Below are 11,783 nucleotides of genomic sequence, written 5' to 3' on the forward strand. Positions count from 1 at the left end.
AATCGTGTCTAATTCTCTCGCGTAGTGGCTAAAAGCACAGGGCTGTTAATCAGATGGTCACTGGTTCTAATCCCACAGCCACCACCATTGTGTCCTTGAGCAAGGCACTTAACTCCAGGTTGTTCCAGGGGGCTTGTCCCTGTAATAATTGCACTGTAAGTCGCTTTGGATAAAAGCGTCTGCCAAATGCATAAATGTAAAATGTAAATGTAAATGAAATGGAAAAACATAGTTCCTCTTCTGTCACTCACTCGACATTGTGTAGAATGTAGTGACACAAGGGGTCTTTCTTGAGAGCCTTGCATACCTCTGAACTTGAGAAAAGGCCAATGAGATAGTGGCAGACAGAATTTACATGTCCCGCCCTCAGAGATACGGGTATAAAGGGCAGCGGGCATGCGTCTGTCAGTCAGATTTGTTCTTCGGAGCCGAGCGGTTGTGCAGCAGCAAGCTGAAGTTCACTACTGTTCCACTCACCTCTTTTGGCAACTGCTGTTGGATCTACGGCACATTACCAGCGGCTTTCTCCCTCTCTGCACGCTGTGCAGTCCACGCCCTGGGTGCTTCAGTGAAAGAGTATTTGCTCCAACTTGATGCACGCCGAAAACGCAAGCGCCTTACGGGCAGAGATAACAACTCTGCTACTCAAGTACGCAATAGAGCCTGTCCCTCCAGCCGAGATGAAGAACGATCTCTACAGCCCTTACTTCATCATACCCAAAAAAGGCGGTGGGTTGCGGCCAATCATGGACTTGCGAGTTCTCAACCGGGCTTTACACAAACTCCCGTTCAAAATGCTCACGAAGAAACAGATTCGAACCTACGTTCGGCATCAAGATTTGTTCGCGTTGGTAGAACTGAAGGACGCTTACTTCCACGTCTCCATCTTGCCTCGACACCGACCCTTCCTACCGTTCACGTTCAACGGCCTGGGATCCCTCCTGGGATCTCTCCTGGGATCTCTCAGTGGTCCTCTCGGCCCCTCAGAGACCCCCCTTCGAGCCGTGACTCAGTTGAGCTCAAGGCCCTCTCCTTGAAGACAGCCCTCCTGATAGCGCTTGCTTCCATCAAGAGGGTTGGGGACCTGCAAGCGTTCCTGGTCAGTGACACTTGCCTGGAGTTCGGTCCGGCAGATACACCCACGACCGGGCTACGTGCCCAAGGTTCCTATGACCCCTTCAGGGATCAGGTCATGAACCTACAAGGGCTGTCCCGGGAGGAGGCAGACCAAGCCTTTTCATTGCTGTGTCCGGTACGTGCTTTACGTATTTATTTGGACCACACGCAGAGCTTTAGATGTTTTGAGCAGCTCTTTGTCTGCTTCGGCGGATGGTGTAAAGGGAACGCTGTCTCCAAACAGAGGTTAGCTCACTGGATCGTTGATGCTATTTCTCTGGCCTACCCAGGCCGTGCCCGCAAACTTGCAGGTTTGAGCACACTCGACAAGAAGTGTGGCATCCTCATGAGCACTGGCCAACGGCACCTCCCTAGCAGACATCTGCAGAGCCGCGGGCTGGGCAACATCCAACATCTTTGTGAGATTCTACAATCTCAGGGTTGAGTTTGTCTCGTCCCGTGTTTTGTCAGGTCCGAGCCAGTAGATCTTTGTAATACAGAACAGCCAACCGGGTGTTCCGCTTGCACCTAGCCCCCTTTACCAAGCTGATCCAGTGTGCATTCTCTCTCAGGTTAGCCACTAAGCTATCGCTTCCTGGATGTTATTCCTCCCTAGCCTTCTGGCACGCGAATTCAGCGGAGGAATTTGCGACCAGACCCACTACGAGCCGCAAGTGCTCTGTACTGGTTTAGGGCTCCACAGACTTAATTCCCTCTTCAAGCAACTCCCTGTGATGTATTTTCCATAGTACTGTCCCCCTGTTGGCAGACCCGTGTCTCCCTTGGGCAGTCCCTCTGTCACCGGTCGCTGTGTTTGTAGAGCTCCTCCCTCATCAGGTAGGACCTACCACCGTGCCACTCCCACGTGTGGCTTGACAACCCATGTGGTGTATTGGCCACATATCATCCTACCCCTAGTCTGGGCAGGATGTGGTCTCCACAAGGTCTTTTCCCCCAGAAAGAATAGGATCGGGAAAGATCGCCTTCCCCAACACATTTCATAGTGTTAAGTGTTAAGCCCCAGTCGCTTTACGCTCTATGCGAGAAACATAGAGATAGAATAGGCCACGGCTGGGTGGCTTGCTCCCATTTTGGTCATTTCGCCTGTTCCCCCTTAGGGGTGCTGGGAACCTAAGGTCTGCATATGACACCTTTTTCTGGGGGTATTGGGGAGGGTTACATGCAGCCGATACAGTTGCTTCTAGCACGCAGCAACCTGCTTGCACCTGTGTCAGCAGTTCACATAACACGGTCTAGTGCATGGCGCTTTTAAATGGGACACCTTATGTCACTACATTCAACACAACGTTGAGTGAGTGACAGAAGGGGAATGTCATGGTTGCTGTTGTCCTGATGGAGGGAACGAGACGTTTTGTCCCCCTTGCCATGACACTAGACCTAGCACTGTAAATGGACTTACCTTATTCTCGGCTCCTCAGTGCAAAAACCTGACTGACAGACGCACGCCCGCTTCCCTTTCTACCCTTATGTCCGGCAGAGGGACATTCAAATTCTGTCTGCCAATTTCACATTGACCTTTTCTCAAGTTCAGAGGTACGCAAGGCTCTCAAGAAAGACCCTTTGAGTCACTACATTCGACACAACATCTCGTTCCCTCCATCAGGGAATGGAGGTTACAACAGTAACCATGACGTTTCTGTGGTGTTTAGACAAGAAATATTTCAATGCATATTATAAATTATTTAACACATTTCCTCCCCTGATTCCAACGATTTCATCCATCTTGCATTAGTACTCCAATGGTAAGATGTATTTTCTCCAACAGGGCATCACTGAAATATTATGTGCTTAAATATTACACAAACAACTTTTTAGCAACATCTGCTACTAAAGCAAAAGCAAATATAGTTGAAAAAAGAATCACTCTAATATTTGGCAACCATATAAGATCACATACTGAATGATCACAAAACAAGACAGAGGATGAATATTCCTCTCTCTGCTAGTTGTTTGATAATTTTCAGCTATTTTGCCAAAAGAACCCAGAAAGTTTGTTATTATTATTGCTGCACAAACTTGATATAAAGCTGCTCAGCATTCATATTTAAAAGAGTTAAAGCACTAAGAGCCGATAAATCTCGTATTTGCTAACAGAGAGAAGAGTTTCCCTCCCTTGCTATGATTTAGCCTCTATTAGCCAGCTAGCATTACAGACACACACACATACAAACAGACATGTTGTCTATAAACCAACAGCACTTTTCATTGGAAATAGGGCATCATCTGGACAATGTTTTCCTCTGTCTAGCCCAGTTGGTGTTGTAAATGTGTGAATTTAGTTTAATGGATTGATGCCCAGCTAAGCTCTAATTGCTAAATCCGAAATCATGCTAACAGCTGGCCTGGGCTAAGAAAATGTGTTGAAAACAAGTGCAGGATGTAGAACTTATGTCAAAATTCAAACAAACCATGTACACACAATAACAAATCTTTTCACCTAGGCCTATTTATAACCTAGGCCTTATTACGACCTCCATTAGACTAATATTGTTCTAAATTTCCTTCTAAAATGAAAGCTAATTATAACCTTAGTCTTACACCCTAATCCCCCAAATCCATACTAACAACTGGCCTGTGCTAAGGAAATGTTTGAAATCAAGTACAGGTTGCAAAATATAAACTTTTGGACATTACTGAAAGATGAAAGTCATCTAAAGAGACACATACAGTCACAGCCTGAGCTGTTTAATTGTGTACAAATGTGGTTTCACATAGACATGTGCACATGACTGCAGACGCACAAGCACACAACACAGGACCTTAAATAAGATAACAGGAAGACGGTGTGTACAGCCAGTATAGAAAAAGATCTGATCTATTGTGTGCAAGCTTGTGTGTGGTTTGGGTTTGTGAATATGTGTGTGCTTCCGCGGATGCTTGTGTGTCTCTGTATGTGATTGTAAGTGTGTATATGTTTATATCTGCACATATTTGTGTGACACTGAGCCACAAATAATGACCTCCTGTCCCAGACCTTCTGAGCAGGGGCGAAAATGTTATCAAAATGTTGGGGGGGACAATAAACATAACAATTCTCAAGAGCAATTTTTGAAGGGGACACCAAGGTTTTTTTGTTGTTGCTCCATTTGCATTTGTATTATTTTATTTCTTAAACAATTATTTTAAGAATATATCATTATATTATTTACAATACACATATTTTAAGGATGTTTTAGGGGGGGGGACAACCCTCAGATGGGGGGTCCTGATCCCCCCGACTCCCCGCGATTTCCGCCTGTGCTTCTGAGACTGATGGTATGTGTTGCACACTCTTACACACTGCACCCAGTTTCAAAGCAGTGCATGTGCAGCTGTTACCCTGATGTGCATCAACTGACATTTGCTCTTAATCACTCGCATGATTCAGTTTTTACTTAAATAAATGATCTGCATGGCAAGCACAAACATTTTCACAATATTACATTTCAGTTATATTTTGGTTTCAGGTAGGTTTTGTCACAGTACAAATTAAACATTTTTCAAGACACTACACCTTTCACCATATTATAAATCCTATTTCTTCCATAGATATAAAAGATTTTGCCTAACAAGCCCAAAACAAATTCAGTTGTGTAGTTTCTATTTATGTGGCTTTGCTCTAGGTTTCCCCAGTCACAGTGAAATCTCACTGGTTCAAGTCCCGCTCCTCATAGCTGTATAGTAAAAATCCAATATGTTCTAATTGGCTGTTAGTGTTCTGTATTGCACAGCATTTTTATTTTCAAAGTAATTGTCAATGGCAGCTTACTGTGTTGCACCTGCAGTGATTGAGAAATGCTATATTGCATCTACCTAACAAATTTGTCTTATTGGGTAGCAATTTATTTTACAGTACTGTTCTGCATTTACATACTTTATAATTACAACAGCTATAGTAATTTATAGGTACTTACCCTCAACTTAATCCTAAACCTAACCTTAACTCTTTTTATTACTATTTATTATTTTTATTTTTATATATTTATTACTTCTAGCTCAGTACCTTATATTACTCAGTATTTTCTTGGGTAAGTACACTGTAAGTATACTGAAAGTAAATGTACTGTAAAATAAAGTGCAACCTCTTATTTTTATACAACCAATATATTATCCATCCATCCATCCATCCATCCATCCATCCATCTTCAACCGCTTATCCGAAGTCGGGTCGCGGGGGAAGTCAGTCCCAAACTTCCCTATCCCGAGCCACATTAACCAGCTCTGACTGGGGGACCCCGAGGCGTTCCCAGGCCAGTGTGGAGATGTAATCTCTCCACCTAGTCCTGGGTCTTCCCCGAGGCCTCCTCCCAGCTGGACGTGCCTGAAACACCTCCCTAGGGAGGCGGCCAGGGGGCATCCTTACCAGATGCCCAAACCACCTCAACTGACTCCTTTCAACGCAAAGGAGCAGTGGCTCTACTCCGATCTCCTCACGGATGACTGAGCTCCTCACCCTATCTCTAAGGGAGAAGCCCGCCACCCTTTGAGGAAGCCCATTTCGGCCGCTTGTACTCGCGACCTAGTTCTTTCGGTCATGACCCAACCTTCATGACCATAGGTGAGGGTAGGAACAAAAACTGACCGGTAGATCGAGAGCTTTGCCTTTCGGCTCAGCTCTCTTTTCGTGACAACGGTGCGATAGAGCGAGTGCAATACCGCCCCCGCTGCCCCGATTCTCCGGCCAACCTCCCGCTCTATTGTCCCCTCACTCCTGAACAAGACCCCGAGGTACTTGAACTCCTTCACTTGGGGCAAAACCTCCTTCCCTACCTGGAGTACGCACTCCATCGGTTTCCTGCTGAGAACCATGGACTCAGATTTAGAGGTGCTAATCCTCATCCCAGCTGCTTCACACTCGACTGTCAAGCGATCCAGTGAGAGCTGAAGGTCACGGACCAATGATGACATGAAAACAACATCATCTGCAAAAAGCAGCGATGAGATCCCCAGCCCACCGAACCGCACACCTTCCCCACCCCGACTACGCCTCGATATCCTATCCATGAATATCACAAACAGGATTGGTGACAAAGCGCAGCCTTGGCGGAGACCAACCCCACATGGAATGAACTCGACTTCGTGCGAGGACCCGGACACAGCTCTCGCTTTGGATGTACAGGGATTGAATCAGCCCTAAGAAGGGACCCCCCACCCCGTACTCCCGCAGCACCTCCCACAGTCTCTCCGGGGGACCCGGTCATACGCCTTCTCCAGATCCACAAAACACATGTAGACCGGATGGGCATACTCCCCTCCAGGATCCTTGCAGAGTAAAGATCTGGTCCGTCGTTCCACGGCCAGGGCCGAAAACCACATTGTTCCTCTTCAATCCGAGGTTCGACAATCGGCCGAACCCTCCTCTTCAGCACCTTGGAGTAAACTTTACCAGGGAGGCTGAGAAGTGTGATACCCCTGTAGTTGGCACACACTCTCTGATCCCCTTTTGAAGAGGGAACCACCACCCCGTTCTGCCACTCCTTAGGCACTGTCCCAGATTTCCACGCTAATGTTGAAGAGGCTTGTCATCCATGACACCCCTCCACATCCAAAGCTTTCAGCATTTCTGGTCGGATCTCATCAATCCCCGGGGCTTTGCCACTGCGGAGTTGTTTGACTACCTCAGTGACCTCCCCCAGGGAAATAGAATCTGATCCCCCATCAGCCTCAGGCTCTGCCTCTACCATAGAGGGCATGTTGGGATTTAGGAGTTCTTCAAAGTGTTCCTTCCACCGCCCAATAACCTCCTCGGTTGAGGTCAACAGCGTCCCATTTTGCTGTATACAGCTTGGATGGTTCCCCGTTTCCCCCTCCTAAGTTGGCGGACCGAAAGTCCTTCTCCATGGCTTCTCCAAACTTTTCCCACACCCACTGCTTTGCCTCCCTCACGGCCGAGGCTGCAGCCCTTCGGGCCTGTCGGTACCTTGCAACTGCCTCCGGAGACCTCCGGGACAACAAATCCCAGAAGGCCTCTTTCTTCAGTCGGACGGCTTCCCTGACCACCAGTGTCCACCACACTGTTCGAGGGTTACCACCCCTTGCGGCACCTAAAACCTTGAGGCCGCAGCTCTCCACCGCGGCTTCGGCAATGGAAGCTTTGAACATTGCCCACTCTGGTTCAATGTCCCCAACCTCCACAGGGATGCCTGAAAAGCTCCGCCGGAGGTGTGAGTTGAAGATCTCACGGACAGGGACCTCCTCCAAACGTTCCCAGTTCACCCGCACTACTCGCTTGGGCTTCCCAGGTCTGCCCAGAGTCTTTCCCCACCCCCTGACCCAACTCACCACCAGATGGTGATCGGTTGACAGCTCTGCCCCTCTCTTCACCCGAGTGTCCAAAACATATGGCATCAGATCCGATGACACGATTACAAAATCGATCATCGACCTTCGGCCTAGGGTGCTCTGGTACCACGTACACTTATGAGCATCCTTATGTTCGAACATGGTGTCTGTTATAGATAATCCATGACTAGCACAGAAGTCTAATAACAAACATCCACTTGAGTTCAGATCAGGGAGGCCGTTCCTCCCAATCACGCCTTTCCAGGTGTCCCTGTCATTTCCCACGTGTGCGTTGAAGTCACCCAGCATCACTATGGAATCCCCTACTGGGGCCCTATTCAGGACTCCATTCAGGGTCTCCAAGAAGGCCGAATACTCTGAACTGCTGTTTGGTGCATATGCACAGACAACAGTCATAGTTTCCCCCCCACAATCCATAGGCGTAGGGAGGCGACCCTCTCGTCCACCGGGGTAAACTCCAATGTAGTGGCGCTCAGCCGGGGACTCGTGAGTATCCCCACACCCGCCCATCGCCTCACACCCTGGGAAACTCCAGAGAAGAATAGAGTCCATCCCCTATCCAGGAGTACGGATCCAGAGCCAAAACTGTGCGTCGATGTAAGCCCCACCAGATCCAACTGGTAAAGCTCCACCTCCCTCACTAGTTCCGGCTCCTTCCCCCCCAGTGAGGTGACATTCCACGTCCCCAGAGCAAGCCTTTGCTGCCGGGGTCTGGTCCGTCGAGGCCCACGGCCTTCACTGCCGCCCATATGGCAGCGCACCCGACTCCTGCGGTTTCTCCAATGGGTGGTGGGCCCAAGGGATGTAGAGGGGGGTTTCACGTCACTTCTTTGGGCTGTGCCCAGCCGGGCTCCGTGACAAGCCCGGCCACCAGGCGCTCGCCGATGAGCCCTCCATCTGGGCCTGGCTCCAGACGGGGGCCCCGGGCTTCCTCCAGGCAGGGTAACTCCTCCTCCTTCCGTTTTTTCCATGGAGTCATTGTGAACCATTCTTAGTCTGGCCCTTCACCTGAGACCACTTTGCCTTGGGAGACCCTACGTTCCTTTTCGAGAAAATGCACTGTGACTCTGTCGTACCAACTAGGCATCTTTTCCAGTGACTTGACCAGTGTCTTCTCAATGGCCAGCAGAGCTAGGCTGCTTAAACGACCTTGGCCCATTGTGTTACGGGTGTAGGACTTGAGACGCTTTAAACAGGAGAAGCTCCTTTCTACACCTGCAGATGTAGCTCCAATTGTTGCCACTAATGAGAACAGTTTGTAAAGCTGAGGCATTGCACTGTCCAACTCCATGTCTTTGAGGAACACCAAGTAATCACACAGCTTTCCCCTGTTACCCTGCAAGTCCTGATCTGAATACAGGACTTGAAGTTCAGACCTCAGTCTCCCTGAATCAAAGTGATGGCCATAACTTTTCAGGACACTTTGGAAGGCCTCCTCTGGAAATTCTTGTCTCATGTCATCAAATTTCCCTGGATTGACTAATTCGAAGAAGAGCATACTTTCCAAATTTGAAAAACGTTGAGGAATCTGCTCCAAGATGTTATCAAGGATGGCCATGTAGAGATTTCTGTAGTGCTCTTGGGGATCCTGCAATTGGGTCAGGCAGGCTTTCTCATGGGCTCATCTCGTGGGTCTGATGTGAGATCTGCTGTTTTGGCATAAACAGCTTGGAAAGCCCCTCTGACCTTTTCTCTTTGACAAATGCAAGAAGAGATTCAATTCTTTTCTTGCAGTAAAAACATCCATCACCCTCTGCTGGACAACATCAAAGACCACATCAGTCTCAGTGAAGATTTGTTCATATGTGTACAACATGAACACAAACTCAAAATCCTCCAGTTTCCTCAGAAAGCCTTTGGCACAATCCAGTGTATCATCATCAATTGTCGTGTCTGCAATGATGTTTTCAAATGTCTGCAGGAGGCCATCATAATTGTTTGCCACAGTGCTCACTATCCGTGATGTGAAATTCCATCGAGTAGGAGCGTTTCTGGGCAACCTTGAACAGCCTGCAGACTCCAGAAAAGACGTCCTCTTTGTGGATTTTGAAAAAAATGTGCCAAACCCAGAGAGTGATGCAAAAAAATTTCTGCACTCAGGCAAGCATTTAGCCCCCTGTGACAGCACCAGATTCAGTCTGTGTGCATAGCAATGCACAAACATTGCACTTGGGGCTATTGCTTTCACTTTGGCCTGCAGACCATTGAGTGCTGAAGCCATGACAGCAGCCCCATCATAGGTCTGTGCCACAAGCTTATCCTTAAAATTGTTGGCTTGCATGTTCTCATTTAAAACATCAAAAACGGACTGAGCATCTCGCCCTCCAGAAACATTAAAAAATCCAATAAAGCGCTCCTGAATTTTACCTGCACTATCCACATAGCGAACAATGACAGAGAGTTGGGCACGGCAGGATATATCAGTTGTTTCATCCACCTGCCATCCAAAAAAGGGAGCATCCTGAATTTCATCTCTGATCTGATCAGAAATGGTGGCTGCAAGAGCAGAGATCAAGTCATTTTGAATAGTATGGGACATACCAGAAAACACAGTTGAGGACTCTAATTGTGTGGACAGTACAGAGTCATATTTAGATAATGTTTCTGTGAACTCCCTGTAATTTCCCTTGTTGGATGATTCACTACTCTCATCATGTCCCCTAAATGACAGCTCCTGTCGGCCAAGCAAGGATGTTACATCAATAAGGCGGTTTAGGAAGGCCCTGTTTTGTTTGACTGTTTCATTATGTTTAGTCACTTGAATGCGAGCACCTTCATTGATTGCATGCTCAACCCTGATCCTGCCCATGCAACTTAATCTTGCACATGCACTCACATGTTCATTGCTCTTTTCATGTCTTTTATATGCCCTGTCAAAGTTAGACAGATCTCCAAACCCCACTTTTGACCAAACAACACATCCGTGAGATGGTTTCATCAAGAGGCATGGCCAGCAGTACATTTTATTTGTCACAGCACTTCCCTGTCATACCAGGAGAGCTGAAAAGACCTGTTATTTTTCCCTATTTTTTGCACTAAATCAATCTTAGGTGTTGATCTGCCCTGCTGTTTAATTCTAATTTTTTCCTCGTAAGGAAGACTTTCAAATGGCTTCGCCAAAATCAGGTCGACAATATTAGCACCGTCTGCCATCGTGCACAGTTTCACCCGTACGACGCTAGCCTAGCCTACTGTATGAATGAATGAACGAACAAACGAACGAACGAACGCTCTAAAACAAAATATATTAAACTTGGTAAAACTGAAACAAGGAATGTGGTGTATAATTGTGTGAAATGTATTATGCAAATTGACTAGCAATTTCGCCAAACAAATATAAAGAAATAGGTTGCAGCAGTTTGTCTTTCGACTACACTTGAGAAATCCGCGATGGGACTGAGCGCGAAATAGCTTCAGTGACTTCTTATAGTACAGATTCACTGTCAATCAAAAGGAGATGCAGTCTTTCGACAGATCCTCCAATCATCACTAACGCATTTTTAGTCAATAAATTGTTTACACAATAGTACATATTTGACCATTTTGCAGTCTTAAAGAAATCCCCACTGGAGTGGAGAGGTAACGACCTTAACCAGGAACTATACACAGATGGAAAGGCATCTTTAAAAAGACGCTCTCCATCAGTGCCACTCTTTTAGAAGAAAAAATACGCTTTTCTCAGAATATGTACTAATATATACTCTCTTAGCTGTCGAAGAGCCCAGGGGCATACTCTGCACTAGTTGTGCACGAGGGGGAGAACCTGCTGTAATGTGCCGTATATCAAACAGCATACAAATCGCGAGGTGAAAGGAACGGCAGTGGAACTCACTCAAAAAAAGCACCATGGTATTACAATATTTTTTTTAGACAACCTTGGTATTTTTAAGTACCTTGCATTACCATTACAATATCATGAAATATGAATATAGTCATATCATTCAGTCATATCATTCAGTGCTGTGGTATTACCCTGGTTACACCGCAGTCTTTATCATCATGTCTCACCACTCTTCTCCACTTTCTCTAATCTCTGCTCCTTCACTTTATCTTGTCATCTTTGCTGCTTCCTGCTGACCTCATCATCCTCTTTATAGTACTTTCTCTTAATTTACTTTCATATTAATATAATTTTATTTGACTAAATAAAGCAGGGAGTTTTATTTTTTGATGAATTTACACTATAATCCATAGAGAGGACTTTTTTTATCTGACCTGTTACTCTTCTGAGGCAATGCCAATTCGATGTTCCAGGGGCAAATTCCAAACTGCATTTTTGCTCCCTTGAAGGGCACTGTTGCGGGAAGGGGGCACCCCTCGAAAGCATGTTCCAAACGAAAGTGAGAAAACAAGTCTGCAGCATC

Source organism: Xyrauchen texanus, chromosome 12 (genome assembly GCF_025860055.1).
Source record: "Xyrauchen texanus isolate HMW12.3.18 chromosome 12, RBS_HiC_50CHRs, whole genome shotgun sequence".
Lineage (NCBI taxonomy): Eukaryota > Metazoa > Chordata > Actinopteri > Cypriniformes > Catostomidae > Xyrauchen > Xyrauchen texanus.